We start from the raw sequence: 16503 nt of genomic DNA on the forward strand, positions 1-16503 counted from the left end.
AGCCCAAAAGGGTTATACCTAGGCACAGAAGGGTTTCTACCTGGAACCAAAAGGGTTATACCTAGGCACAGAAGGGTTTCTACCTGGAACCAAAAGGGTTATACCTAGGCACAGAAGGGTTTCTACCTGGAACCCAAACGGGTTATACCTAGGCACAGAAGGGTTTCTACCTGGAACCCAAACGGGTTATACCTAGGCACAGAAGGGTTTCTACCTGGAACCCAAAAGGGTTATACCTAGGCACAGAAGGGTTTCTACCTGGAACCCAAAAGGGTTATATCTAGGCACAGAAGGGTTTCTACCTGGAACCCAAAAGGGTTATACCTAGGCACAGAAGGGTTTCTACCTGGAACCAAAACGGGTTATACCTAGGCACAGAAGGGTTTCTACCTGGAACCCAAAAGGGTTATATCTAGGCACAGAAGGGTTTCTACCTGGAACCCAAAAGGGTTATACCTAGGCACAGAAGGGTTTCTACCTGGAACCCAAACGGGTTATACATTTACATTACATTTACATTTTACATTTAAGTCATTTAGCAGACGCTCTTATCCAGAGCGACTTACAAATTGGTGCATTCACCTTATGACATCCAGTAGAATAGTCACTTTACAATAGTGCATCTAAATCTTAAAGGGGGGTGAGAAGGATTACTTATCCTATCCTAGGTATTCCTTAAAGAAGTGGGGTTTCAGGTGTCTCCGGAAGGTGGTGATTGACTCCGCTGTCCTGGCGTCGTGAGGGAGTTTGTTCCACCATTGGGGGGCCAGAGCAGCGAACAGTTTAGACTGGGCTGAGCGGGAACTGTACTTCCTCAGTGGTAGGGAGGCGAGCAGGCCAGAGGTGGATGAACGCAGTGCCCTTGTTTGGGTGTAGGGCCTGATCAGAGCCTGGAGGTACTGAGGTGCCGTTCCCCTCACAGCTCCGTAGGCAAGCACCATGGTCTTGTAGCGGATGCGAGCTTCAACTGGAAGCCAGTGGAGAGAGCGGAGGAGCGGGGTGACGTGAGAGAACTTGGGAAGGTTGAACACCAGACGGGCTGCGGCGTTCTGGATGAGTTGTAGGGGTTTAATGGCACAGGCAGGGAGCCCAGCCAACAGCGAGTTGCAGTAGTCCAGACGGGAGATGACAAGTGCCTGGATTAGGACCTGCGCCGCTTCCTGTGTGAGGCAGGGTCGTACTCTGCGGATGTTGTAGAGCATGAACCTACAGGAACGGGCCACCGCCTTGATGTTAGTTGAGAACGACAGGGTGTTGTCCAGGATCACGCCAAGGTTCTTAGCGCTCTGGGAGGAGGACACAATGGAGTTGTCAACCGTGATGGCGAGATCATGGAACGGGCAGTCCTTCCCCGGGAGGAAGAGCAGCTCCGTCTTGCCGAGGTTCAGCTTGAGGTGGTGATCCGTCATCCACACTGATATGTCTGCCAGACATGCAGAGATGCGATTCGCCACCTGGTCATCAGAAGGGGGAAAGGAGAAGATTAATTGTGTGTCGTCTGCATAGCAATGATAGGAGAGACCATGTGAGGTTATGACAGAGCCAAGTGACTTGGTGTATAGTGAGAATAGGAGAGGGCCTAGAACAGAGCCCTGGGGGACACCAGTGGTGAGAGCGCGTGGTGAGGAGACAGATTCTCGCCACGCCACCTGGTAGGAGCGACCTGTCAGGTAGGACGCAATCCAAGCGTGGGCCGCGCCGGAGATGCCCAACTCGGAGAGGGTGGAGAGGAGGATCTGATGGTTCACAGTATCGAAGGCAGCCGATAGGTCTAGAAGGATGAGAGCAGAGGAGAGAGAGTTAGCTTTAGCGGTGCGGAGCGCCTCCGTGATACAGAGAAGAGCAGTCTCAGTTGAATGACTAGTCTTGAAACCTGACTGATTTGGATCAAGAAGGTCATTCAGAGAGAGATAGCGGGAGAGCTGGCCAAGGACGGCACGTTCAAGAGTTTTGGAGAGAAAAGAAAGAAGGGATACTGGTCTGTAGTTGTTGACATCGGAGGGATTGAGTGTAGGTTTTTTCAGAAGGGTGCAACTCTCGCTCTCTTGAGGACGGAAGGGACGTAGCCAGCGGTCAGGGATGAGTTGATGAGCGAGGTGAGGTAGGGGAGAAGGTCTCCGGAAATGGTCTGGAGAAGAGAGGAGGGGATAGGGTCAAGCGGGCAGGTTGTTGGGCGGCCGGCCGTCACAAGACGCGAGATTTCATCTGGAGAGAGAGGGGAGAAAGAGGTCAGAGCACAGGGTAGGACAGTGTGAGCAGAACCAGCGGTGCCGTTTGACTTAGCAAACGAGGATCGGATGTCGTCGACCTTCTTTTCAAAATGGTTGACGAAGTCATCTGCAGAGAGGGAGGAGGGGGGGGGGAGGAGGATTCAGGAGTGAGGAGAAGGTGGCAAAGAGCTTCCTAGGGTTAGAGGCAGATGCTTGGAATTTAGAGTGGTAGAAAATGGCTTTAGCAGCAGAGACAGAGGAGGAAAATGTAGAGAGGAGGGAGTGAAAGGATGCCAGGTCCGCAGGGAGGCGAGTTTTCCTCCATTTCCGCTCAGCTGCCCGGAGCCCTGTTCTGTGAGCTCGCAATGAGTCGTCGAGCCACGGGGTGGGAGGGGAGGACCGCGCCGGCCTGGAGGATAGGGGACATAGAGAGAAAGGATGCAGAAAGGGAGGAGAGGAGGGTTGAGGAGGCAGAATCAGGAGATAGGTTGGAGAAGGTATGAGCAGAGGGAAGAGATGATAGGATGGAAGAGGAGAGAGTAGCGGGGGAGAGAGAGCGAAGGTTGGGACGGCGCGATACCATCCGAGTAGGGGCAGTGTGGGAGGTGTTAGATGAGAGCGAGAGGGAAAAGGATACAAGGTAGTGGTCGGAGACTTGGAGGGGAGTTGCAATGAGGTTAGTGGAAGAACAGCATCTAGTAAAGATGAGGTCGAGCGTATTGCCTGCCTTGTGAGTAGGGGGAAGGTGAGAGGGTGAGGTCAAAAGAGGAGAGGAGTGGAAAGAAGGAGGCAGAGAGGAATGAGTCAAAGGTAGACGTGGGGAGGTTAAAGTCGCCCAGCACTGTGAGAGGTGAGCCGTCCTCAGGAAAGGAGCTTATCAAGGTATCAAGCTCATTGATGAACTCTCCGAGGGAACCTGGAGGGCGATAAATGATAAGGATGTTAAGCTTGAAAGGGCTGGTAACTGTGACAGCATGGAATTCAAAGGAGGCGATAGACAGATGGGTGAGGGGAGAAAGAGAGATTGACCACTTGGGAGAGATGAGGATCCCGGTGCCACCACCCCGCTGACCAGAAGCTCTCGGGGTGTGCGAGAACACGTGGGCGGACGAAGAGAGAGCAGTAGGAGTAGCAGTGTTGTCTGTGGTGATCCATGTTTCGGTCAGTGCCAAGAAGTCGAGGGACTGGAGGGAGGCATAGGCTGAGATGAACTCTGCCTTGTTGGCCGCAGATCGGCAGTTCCAGAGGCTACCGGAGACCTGGAACTCCACGTGGGTCGTGCGCGCTGGGACCACCAGATTAGGGTGGCCGCGGCCACGCGGTGTGGAGCGTTTGTATGGTCTGTGCAGAGAGGAGAGAACAGGGATAGACAGACACATAGTTGACAGGCTACAGAAGAGGCTACGCTAATGCAAAGGAGATTGGAATGACAAGTGGACTACACGTCTCGAATGTTCAGAAAGTTAAGCTTACGTAGCAAGAATCTTATTGACTAAAATGATTAAAATGATACAGTACTGCTGAAGTAGGCTAGCTGGCAGTAGCTGCGTTGTTGACATTACACTAATCAAGTCGTTCCGTTGAGTGTAATAGTTTCTGCAGTGCTGCTATTCGGGGGCTAGCTGGCTAGCTAGCAGTGTTCTTAGGTTACTTTTAATATAATCTCTCGTGGACAGATGAAACAGCGAGATTACGAGCAACAGTAGTTCTTGGTTTGGGGTTTTCGTCATTGATTATTTGGATGAATCGGGATTGGACGCAGGCGGTGATTAAACTGGTGCAGTGATTTTCAAGCCTGTGTGCGGATGATAAACGGTTTCCACTAGATTCCACAGTCACAAAGTCCAAATTGGCTGTATCGTAAAAACAAAAACAACATGATAAACACGGGTGAAATTAGTGGAAGGGAGGGGTTTGGCCAAGAGTTTCCGTTTGCGAGGGAGGAGACTTCGCTTCCTTCCTTTGCACCAGTGGTGTAAAGTACTTAAGTAAAAATACTTTTAACGTACTACTTAAGTAGTTTTTTTGGGGTATCTGTACTTTACTATTTATATTACTTTTACTCCACTACATTCCTAAAGAAAATAACATACTTTTTAATCCTTACATTTTCCCTGAAACCCAAAAGTACTCTTTACACTTTGATGCCTAGCAGGACAGGACAATTGTCTAATTCACACACTTATCAATAAAACATCCCTGGTCATTCCTACTGCCTCTCATCTGGAAGACTCACTAAACACAAATGCTCCCTTAGTAGATGTCTGAGTGTTGAAGTGTGCCCCTGGCTATCGTAAATTTAAAAAAAATATATATATTATTTTGATACTTAAGGATATTTTAGCGATTACATTTACTTTTCATACTTAAGTACATTTAGACTTTTACTCAAGTAGTATTTTACTGGGTGACTTTTACTCTAGTAATTTTCTTTGAAGGTTTCTTTACTTTGGGTACCTTTTCCACCACTTGCACAAAGATAATCACAATTGTTAATGGCATTCCCCAAAAGTAAAACAGAAAACGACAAACTTTTACGAGAGAATATTACTTCTGAGTTACCAGGATTACTTTTAAAATAAAGACTGTCTTTTACAGTTATATCAAGACTAGCCAAGAAAGACTAGATTTGTCTAAAAACACCAGATTAATGTGGAGGAAAGATTCCAGGTAGACTATAGAGTATACCTAGGCACAGAAGGGTTTCTACCTGGAACCCAAACGGGTTATACCTAGGCACAGAAGGGTTTCTACCTGGAACCCAAAAGGGTTATACCTAGGCACAGAAGGGTTTCTACCTGGAACCCAAACGGGTTATATCTAGGCACAGAAGGGTTTCTACCTGGAACCCAAACGGGTTATACCTAGGCACAGAAGGGTTTCTACCTGGAACCCAAAAGGGTTATACCTAGGCACAGAAGGGTTTCTACCTGGAACCCAAACGGGTTATACCTAGGCACAGAAGGGTTTCTACCTGGAACCAAAAAGGGTTATACCTAGGCACAGAAGGGTTTCTACCTGGAACCCAAACGGGTTATACCTAGGCACAGAAGGGTTTCTACCTGGAGCCCAAAAGGGTTATACCTAGGCACAGAAGGGTTTCTACCTGGAACCCAAAAGGGTTATACCTAGGCACAGAAGGGTTTCTACCTGGAACCCAAAAGGGTTATACCTAGGCACAGAAGGGTTTCTACCTGGAACCCAAACGGGTTATACCTAGGCACAGAAGGGTTTCTACCTGGAACCCAAACGGGTTATACCTAGGCACAGAAGGGTTTCTACCTGGAACCCAAAAGGGTTATACCTAGGCACAGAAGGGTTTCTACCTGGAACCCAAACGGGTTATACCTAGGCACAGAAGGGTTTCTACCTGGAACCCAAAAGGGTTATACCTAGGCACAGAAGGGTTTCTACCTGGAACCCAAACGGGTTATACCTAGGCACAGAAGGGTTTCTACCTGGAACCCAAAAGGGTTATACCTAGGCACAGAAGGGTTTCTACCTGGAACCCAAAAGGGTTATACCTAGGCACAGAAGGGTTTCTACCTGGAACCCAAAAGGGTTATACCTAGGCACAGAAGGGTTTCTACCTGGAACCCAAAAGGGTTATACCTAGGCACAGAAGGGTTTCTACCTGGAACCCAAAAGGGTTATATCTAGGCACAGAAGGGTTTCTACCTGGAACCAAAAGGGTTATACCTAGGCACAGAAGGGTTTCTACCTGGAACCAAAAAGGGTTATACCTAGGCACAGAAGGGTTTCTACCTGGAACCAAAAAGGGTTATCCATCTTGGCCATGTTCTGTTATAATCTCCACCCGGCACAGCCAGAAGAAGACTGGCCACCCCACATAGCCTGGTTCCTCTCTAGGTTTCTTCCGAGGTTTTGGCCTTTCTAGGGAGTTTTTCCTAGCCACCGTGCTTCTAAACCTGCATTGCTTGCTGTTTGGGGTTTTAGGCTGGGTTTCTGTACAGCACTTTGAGATATCAGCTGATGTACGAAGGGCTATATAAATACATTTGATTTGATTTGATTTGGGACAGTGGAAGAATCCTTTTAGGTTGTAGATATCACCTTTTTGAGTGCAGGCCTATATTGCAGTAGTGGTTCTGTTTTTTTGTAAAAATAAATGCAACAGGCCCTGTGCGTCTCTGGAGGATCTAGCAAGATAGCGAATGAATGCATCACCTACTCAGTATGACAATAATGAACATGCCTAATCTGCACCATTATGCAATTATTAAGAGACTAGATACACATAGATAATCCTGGCGACCAATGCTCTAGCATTAATGAATTGAGGCAAGCAGATCAGAGATGTCAAGGTGGTACCCAATAATATGCTACAGTATGTGTATAGTGTAAATAACAACTACCAATAGACCTTCTAAATTAGAATAATTTAGTCAATCAAATAATGACTCTGTAAACAAGGAATGAAGTTACTCTATTTAACTAATAGCATGAAATAATTGACACAAAAAATGACAGTGTACATGAAATACCTTATACATGACATAATAACACAGAGTATATGACTATCACCAATAGGCTAAAACAACGTGGTAACACGTGTCTTCAGTTCAGAATAGAGGCTCGAAGAGAAAACACAATGTGTGTCTGATACACACAGGAGCTTGGTAGCAAGTTCTCAAATTATGAACAAATTCACTGTCCTTTAAACCAAATTCAAGCAGAAACTGATACCCAACCTGAATGAACATTTCTTTGCACTTTTGACTGCTTAAAACAAAAGACAGGAAGACAGCCAGATTCAAATCTAATCAACTCAATGTAAATGATAGGAGTGTATCCTTGTGTCGCTCCCTCTTTAAACTATACGCTGCCCGACGAACAAAACAACACTCCCTGTAACAATACATCCCACAGCACTTACACTACAATAAAATATATACACATGTGTAGCTCTTTGTGAACTCTTGAAAAATTCAAACATGGCAATTCAATTGACATAGTAACATTAATTTAGTTGATTGACGTTTTCATCTGTCTTCACACCTCTCCTGGCGTCAGTGACCCCAGGACTTCCATGAGAACGTCTCTTCTTAGAGATTGCCATAGATACGGTATGTTTGAACCTTGTGATAGCCATCTGCCATGTAATAAATGGTGCTTGAGTCATTATGCTGGGCCTCGCACGCCAGCTCGTAACCAGTCGCGAGTATATCATCTTCTCTCATTCTTCTACTACAGTCGTCATTCATGGGAAACAAATTAAAAATCAAAGGGCCGAAACGTTTTGTTGTTTTTACCGATGCCTGTTTATTCATAAAAAGTAGACGATAGTAAATACCATTAATCACAATGGTTAACCTACGCAAATTAATAGCAAAACATTTCAAGCGTATTAATAGGATTACATTTAGCCTAATTGGGTACACATATGGCATGGGGAAAAGGCAAAGCAAGGAAAACACAACCAGATTCTAATCTAATCAACTATATTTAAATGATAGGAGCGCACCCTTGTGTCACACAGCCTGAACTATCCACAGTTTCCCTGTAACTATAAATCCATAGCACTAGCAGTACAATAAAATATATAAAAATTTAATAAAAAATTTTAAAAATCGTGAACTCTTGAACAATCCAAACATGACAATTTAATTCACAGTTACATTAATTTCTTTGAATCACCTTTACATCTGTCTTCACACCTCTCCTGGCGTCAGTGACCCCAGGACTACCATGGGAACGCCAGCCAGTCAGGAGTATTATCACCATCTCATCTTTCCACTACAGTAGTCATTTATGGAAAACAAATAAAACATTAACGGGCCTGTCATGCCAAATAGTGTTCCTCTGCAAAAAAAAGGTCTTTGGGTTTCAAGGACTTCACTGCCCAAACATTGCAGACAATACTGGTTGAAGATGCTTTTCTTTCTCAGGCCCCAGAGCCTGCAGGGATGGGTGTTGGCAGTTGAATCTGATTAAAGGATTATGTTGGGTTTTGTTTTTGTTTACTTTGTTAAGTATTTGGGCTGATATACAGCCAGGGCAGTGGATGGCAGCATGAGCCTGAGCCTGTGACACTTGTTTGCAAACCGCCATAGTATCAAAGAAGAAGACTCCGTATGTAGTTTGACAAATGTTTTCTTTACCATATATTTGTCTTCATATAACAAAATATTAAATAGGGGAAAAAATTAAGCTGCTTTTGGATTGGAATTGCTAGCTACTGTAACGTTACTTATTTACTTACATCAGCCTCCCTAGTCAGCTAGCCAGACAGATTTGTTTAGCTAACGTTAACTAGCTAGCTAACTGTTTTTGTAGCTTTCTGTTTGTATGTAGCTTGCACTTTAATGGCATCCCTCAAGGAGATGTTATTTTATCTTTCCAACCAGGTGAAGTACTATGAAGGCACCACTGATCTCGACAAGAGGCGCAACATTCGTAGGAGGCAGAAATTCACTATTCAGGGTAACGTAAAGCGGTTAACTTCTATTACATAACTGGAAGGATTTAGCTATGAACAACCATTTTTCAACAACCATTTTCCATCTAGAAGTTGCTAGTTATACATTTAGTTAAATGTCTGTCATATTGAGGTATCTAGCTATAAGTTAACCCTGATCAATCAAATGGATAGGTCTTACCAATTATGGTCATTCCAACTGCCCTTAACTAGCTCGCCTCCCTACCACTGAGGAAGTACAGTTCCCGCTCAGCCCAGTCAAAACTGTTCGCTGCTCTGGCCCCCCAATGGTGGAACAAACTCCCTCACGACGCCAGGACAGCGGAGTCAATCACCACCTTCCGGAGACACCTGAAACCCCACCTCTTTAAGGAATACCTAGGATAGGATAAAGTAATCCTTCTCCCCCCTTAAAAGATTTAGATGCACTATTGTAAAGTGGCTGTTGCACTGGATGTCATAAGGTGAATGCACCAATTTGTAAGTCGCTCTGGTTAAGAGCGTCTGCTAAATGACTTAAATGTAATGTAAATGTAGGTGTCTTTGCTAGACAGACACACAGACAGAGATGGGGAGAGGGATAAAGAAAGGATGAAACTGAGAGTGAAAGAGAGAGGTGGGGAGAGAGTGAAAGACAGAGAGAGATGGGGAGAGAGAGAAACAAAGAAAGACAGTCGTGCAAAATTACTTGGACTTGAGTATTTCAACAACTCTTGTATTCAAACCTGTTAGGCAATTACATGTACCTATGGGGGAAGGGTGGCCAGCCACACAGGAGGATGATTTTCACTGAGATGCATGGTGGCCATTTCAGTTTGAAGCCCATGATTGCCAAAATCAACATTCGCTTCTTTTCCCCCTAATTTTTCCCCCTTTTTGTGGTATCCAATTGTTTAGTAGGTTACGACAGAGCCTGGGCACGAACCCAGAGTCTCTAGTGGCACAGCAGTACAGCGCCCTTAACCACTGCGCCACCCAGGAGGCAACATATGCTTCTTTTGGCATGGGATTGTCAAGGATGTGGACAGCTGGGCAAGTAAAATAACCTTTTGTTTATCGATCACGTTCTATTATATCTGAAATGATTATGATTTCAATGAATGTCATACCAGAGACAACACAATGTTTCAATTTGTCACCTTGTGCTTAAAGGTCTAGCTTGACAGCAGTTTGAGAGGGTGAAGACTAGCGTAAGAGTTGAAGCCCATCAGTTGTTTTACCATGGCACATGATCGGTAAGTGTCGCAGTACAAATTTTTCCCTGATAAGTTGTTTTGTAATGGTTGCTTTATTTGACCAAAGCAGAGTTCTATAATATAGATGGTGTGTCTTACCCGTACAAATATGAAAATCTGCATACTGAACGACAGATATGGGTAAGAATTAAGTAATCTTCTCTCTACGACTTTCTATGTTTGGGGTGGACCTCATTGGACCCTTGACCAAATCCAGGAATGGCAACAGCTGGTGTCTGACGGCAACCAATTATTTTACCATATGGGGGGAGGCAGTACCCATTAAGGTCTGTAAAGGAAGAGAATGTGCTTAACTCTAAATTCCCTTCTGTAACCCATTTAAAAAGGGTGCTTGGAACCAAACATTTAGTTTATTTTGATGATACCCATCAAGGACAAGACTGGCGAGGCCACCTCCAAGGTGATGATGGACATCTTCAACACCTACGGTTCTCCTGAGGTCATCTTGATTGACCAAGGTCGTGAACTCTGAAACAAGGTACTATTAGTATTTGTTTTTCCATGGTACATAATCAGACATTTCAATATCTTCCATTGTCAGTAGATATCCCTTTCCTAGCCCCTCCTCTAGGTTTTGATGAACAGACCAACCACACCCTCAAGACTGCCATGGGCAAGTCCCTTGACGGGCTCCAGGAATGGTGGGAGGACAACCTGAAGGTCATTCTCTTTGCAATTCGAGCCCTGCTTTTAACCATAAGACATCTCCACAGAAACGTATAGCCTAACGATTGCATGGTGACAGTGATTGTGTCTGTTAAACCGGTAAACAGGAAGCTCAGGGGGGGAAAACTAGTTCACGTTATGATATCAGTGTTTTTCAGGTCAGAGAAAGATTTTCTGAATTGGAATTCCGAGTTGGATGACCATTCAAAACTATTTTTCCCAGTCTGAGCTTGCTTTTTTCCGAGTTCCCAGTTGCAGAGTTCTGAGTTTTTTTGAATGGCCACTAGAGAACTAGGCTACCTCTTTTTTCTGAATAGGGCTACCTCCAACAAAGAAGCGCTTGTGTCTGTATTGATGCGAGAAATAGGCATATCTTCACAGTCATGGTGGCTGGCTGCGATATCAACTAGCCTAATCATTTTTGTATTGAGGTGATATTCAATTGACAAATTTCAATTGAAATGGATTAGATTACTCTGGCAATGAAACATATTTAGATGTAAGGCGTTCATAGTGAGATCTTTAATAATAAAGTAAACAGACACTTAAACTAACACGACGCGTAACACATGTGGACGTTTAAGGCGCTCATGGTAAGATCATTCATAATAAACTTACAAGCAAACTGACACATGACGTATCAGTGCCACATTAATACATCTGTCTACATGACATATACGTGTCATGAACGTGAAGTGAACATGTCAGCAGTTTGACTTCTTAGAAAAAAACTGTCTCCATTGACAGTCCATGTTAATTCATGGTGGTATTTTATGACGCGAGGAAGACATTAAGTGACTATGTGAAAGGTATCAGCAGCTTCACAAGGCTTAATTCTGGCACTTATCACCCCCCATAGTAGAGTAGTCTAGCCTAGATAGACTACAGTCTAGTCTTCATACAGGATACTGTGACGCAACAATATTGTGAAACAAGTCAAAAGGCTTCTTATTCTTCTATGCTATAATGGCATTCGCAAAAATTAGATGTGCATTCCGCCACCTACTGTGAAGGTGGATAATAAGGATCCCAAAAAGGAAAACATTTGGGTAAAAATAAATAAAATATTATACAAACTATCAAAAAAGAAATTAACTAAACAAAATCAACATGCTTTTCTGTAAAAAACTCATTCTAATCAGGTCCCAACACAGCCTCAGAAGCCTCTGGTGAGGGCAGGACACAAAAGTCCTTGTAGTGCTTCTGCGGTGAAGTCTTGGAGCCCCAAAAACTTATCGGTGATCCGCTGTCAGCCCTGATCCTTGACACCTCGACCTCCTTCACCCTAACAGCGCACTCAAGTAAGTCCGGAGTATGATCCCCACCACAGTTGCAACATTTTCCATTCACAGATTCTTCAATATCATACTTCTTCCATCTGCAAAAATGTAACCCGTGCCCATGTGACCGATGTGAAATGGCTAGCTAGTTAGCGGTGGTGCGCGCTAATAGCGTTTCGATCGGTGACGTCACTCGCTCTGAGACCTTGAAGTAGTGGTTCCCTGTGGCTTTTGTGGAGCGATGGGTAACGATGCTTCGTGAGTGACTGTGGTTGATGTGTGCAGTGGGTCCCTGGTTCGAGCCCAGGTTGGGGTGATGAGAGGGACGGAAGCTATACTGTTACACCCATATCCTTTACAATTTCCACACTGTAATGGTTTGGACACAAATGTTCTCACCACATACCTCACATATTCAGGTAGAGTCTCCTCAAACAACAATAATATCGACAGGCTTTTCTCCTTCCTTCCATTTACCATACGGGTCAGGTGACGTGCACAGGCCACTCCTAGGGATTTTCTGACTAAGGTACTCATTATCTACATCCAACGAGACTCCAGCTATAACTCCTTTGGCAGGTGCCCTGCTCCGAAGATCAATACATCTAGGCAGATCCAGTGCAAGATTCTTCTGTTCTTCATCAACGCAATTAACCAAAACAAGGCCGCTTCTTGTCACCTTTATTGAAACCACCTTTCCCACTGCTTTCTTCACAGTACTCGATATTAACAAATGGATTTCCAAAATGAATCTCCTTGTCCAAAAAAAGGCAGTCTAATAAGAAATGCCTTATTGGACCGGTCCTTGTCTTCTATTACAACTTTTGCTTGTTTTGTTCCATTCTTTGATGTCACTATTTTCCATTCATTATTACACACTTTACTTGCCGTACTTTTGGATTCAAGCACAGTCGCCATTTCCTCCTCCTGTCCCACACCAGATTCACAGGCTCATTCGCCTTCCGTATCAAGGCTCCCCTTGCATCCCTTGAACAGAAATAAAGCATTTAAGATACAACTCTTCTTCGTCTTTTGGATTTGATATGGCGGGTGGCAACCAACGTTAAGGTGCATTACTGCCACCAACTGGACTGGAGGGTGGACCAGAGACAGTGAAGGTCAAAATCCTACCCAATAATCTCTTCTCCCTAAGGAAATGAAATACATAATTAAATAATACATCCCCTGAAGATTTCCCCAGCAGTTCACTTAATACTGGCTCTTCAGCCCCCTTACTCCTAAAATCTAATAACAATCACTCCCTTTCTCTCACATATTTCTGGCACTGAAATAGAACATGTTCCACTGTCTCCATCTCCTCTTGACAATGATCATCTCATTCTCTCTCTCAACTCTCGCAGGACCTGAGCCCTAGGACCATGCTTCAGGAGTACCTGGCCTGATGACTCCTTGCTGTCCCCATTTCACCTGGTCATGCTGCTGCTCTGGTTTCGGCTGTTCTGCCTGCGGCTGTGGAGCCATGGACTGTTCACCGGACATGCTGCCTTGTCCTGGACCTGCTGTTTTAGACTCTCTCTACTGCACCTGCTGTCTCTAACTCTGAATGATCGGCTATGAAAAGCCAACTGACATTTACTCCTGAGGTGCTGACCTGTTGCACCCTCTACAACCACTGTGATTATTATTTGACCCTGCTGGTCATCTATGAACGTTTGAACATCTTGGCCATGTTCTGTTATAATCTCCACCCGGCACAGCCAGAAGAGGACAGGCCACCCCTCATAGCCTGGTTCCTCTCTAGGTTTATTCCTAGATTCTGGTATTTCTACAGAGTTTTTCCTAGCCACTGAGCTTCTACATCTGCATTGCTTGTTGTTTGGGGTTTTAGGCTGGGTTTCTGTACAGCACTTTGTGGCATCGGCTGATGTAAAAAAGGGCTTTATAAATACATTTGATTGATTGATTAAACCCTTGGTTTTACCGACTGACAATTTTATCTCAACATTAGGATGGTTAAGAGCCTGCTTGTTTATAACATCCACCACCTCATTCCCCTCTATCTCAAGTGAGCTGGTACCCAGAGGAAGATCACAAATACACCGTCTCTTTCACCCTATACAAGCACTGCAAAACCTCACCCGTGCTGCATAGGAGTCAGAGCAGATTACACCACCTCCACCCACTCTGCAGCCAATAGTATGGCCAACAACTCCATTGTGTAAACAGATAAATGATCCATTGCTCTTTTCGTCACAGCCACCTTAAACTCAGGAACACCTAAAAACTGGTCCTGTCCTTCCTGTTTTAGGGTCCTTAGATCCATCTGTGAATATATTCAAGAAAGCATAGTATTGTGTTCTTAAATGTTCCCTTACAACTGAATCTACTCCTTCCTCAACATCTCTTACCTTCTCAAGCAACCCTAGACCCATCACTGGCTGAGGGAGAAACCAAGGTGGGATAGCAGGAAGAACCACAGAGGGGCTAAACTCCCTCCCAAACAACCCCATCTCTCTCTCCATGTAATTGCCTATCCACCCAAAGTTGTATTCAGATTTCTATTCATGTTCCCAGCCCTCTAAGAGCACCATTTTTGGAGGATGTCCTTGTAGATTTACCCAATATGTCATGGCTAACTGTTGTTTTCTTAACTTTAGCAGCATCTCTCCTAAATCTACCTGCATCGCTGCCACCAGGAGGTCCTAAGGGCTCCACAACATATTGTTAGGGCTTGAGCCTGGATAACATCCAGCTTTTTTAAAGATGTCTGAGCTGCTGATCCATATGCTATACTTCCATAATCCACTGATGAAATTAACAGCGCTATATATATCATTTTCAACACCATTCTATCTGTTACTCCATTCCTGACAAGCAACGCATCACACTCAATATTTTCTTTCCTTTGACAACTACTCAGTTAATATGCTCCGCCCATGTCATTTGAGTGTCAAACCAGACCCCCAGGAACCTAAACACCTCCCACCCTCTCCAGATTCCTTCCATACAGCTTCAAGTATATTTCCTCCCCAATCTTTCTTCTAGAAAAAAACACAGTCTGTGTTTTCTCAACTGAAAACTTGAAGCCCCACCTGAGGGACCACTGCTCTACTTTACGAATCACTTCTTGAACTCTCCTGGCTGTATGGGTAATATTTCTCCCACTCTTCCACAGTGCCCCATCATCCGCAAACAATGACCTCCCATTATCAGGTCTCACCTGGGAGAACACATCAATCATAGCAGAGAACAACAAAGGACTAATGACACTTCCCTGGGGGGGCCTTCCCTCCACATTATAAACCTTCTCTACATTGAAGAAAACAACTACCACCACCTCCTTATTTCCCTGTGCCTTCTATATGATTGACTCTAGGCACAGTGCAGGGTCAATCGTTCCCCTGCCTTTCCTGAACCCACTTTGATCTGGTGACATTAGTCCTCAACAGAACATACGTCAGCCTTTCTATAGTTTACATACGTGAGATGTCAACACTATCTGCCTATAGCTTAAAGGACTAGTAGGGTCTTTCCCTGGTCTCCGTATTGACACCACTACCGCCTGCTTCCAACTTCCAGGCAGTTTCCCTTCCTGCCCCACCTTATTGTAAAGGCCCAATACTTTCCCCATTGCAGTGTCACTGAGATGAGCCATCATGATGTAACACATCTCATCCTTCCCAGGAGATGTTACCCCAGCTTTAGCTAATGCACTCATCTCAGCCAACGTAAAAGGGCCATTCAATGTATCCCCCACCATCTCTCTCTGATCCAGGACCCCCAGATGTTCTCCTCTGACCCTCTCTCTCCCACCCTACCCCTCTTCTGTCAGATTATTTGAGTTGTGCACCTTCACAAATGCCTGGACTCGCATCTCCCCCTTTTCAGCACAGGGAGATCCCAATCTCTTCTGACCCCACTCATCCTCTTAATCATCCACCATACCTCTCCCACAGGAGTGGTCCTGCCCTTGTTTCCTGGCGCCAATACGCCCTCTTAGCTGTCCTAATGATCCTCCTTACTACTGCTTGTTTCTACTGTATCAGGTGCTGGTAATTATGGGTCCTTTTCAACATTCTGAAAGCCCTGTTCCTACTCTTCACTGCTGCTCTACACTCCACCAGGGGATTGTGTTACTCTTACCCATAGGAATCCCCAGTCCCCCCCATAGGAATCACCTACGGAACTCTTTCTCCCCCTGTACCCATAGGAATCACCTGCAGAACTCTCTCCCCCTGTACCCATAGGAATCACCTACGGAACTCTTTCTCCCCCTGTACCCATAGGAATCACCTGCAGAACTCTCTCTCCCCCTGTACCCATAGGAATCACCTGCAGAACTCTCTCCCCCTGTACCCATAGGAATCACCTGCAGAACTCTCTCCCCCTGTACCCATAGGAATCACCTGCAGAACTCTTTCTCCCCCTGTACCCATAGGAATCACCTGCAGAACTCTTTCTCCCCTGTACCCATAGGAACCTTTGCAGAACTCTTTCCCCTGTACCCATAGGAATCACCTGCAGAACTCTCTCCCCTGTACCCATAGGAATCACCTGCAGAACTCTCTCTCCCCTGTACCCATAGGAATCACCTGCAGAACTCTCTCCCCTGTACCCATAGGAATCACCTGCAGAACTCTCTCCCCCTGTACCCATAGGAATCACCTGCAGAACTCTTTCCCCCTGTACCC

Source organism: Oncorhynchus keta, unplaced genomic scaffold (genome assembly GCF_023373465.1).
Source record: "Oncorhynchus keta strain PuntledgeMale-10-30-2019 unplaced genomic scaffold, Oket_V2 Un_contig_406_pilon_pilon, whole genome shotgun sequence".
NCBI lineage: Eukaryota > Metazoa > Chordata > Actinopteri > Salmoniformes > Salmonidae > Oncorhynchus > Oncorhynchus keta.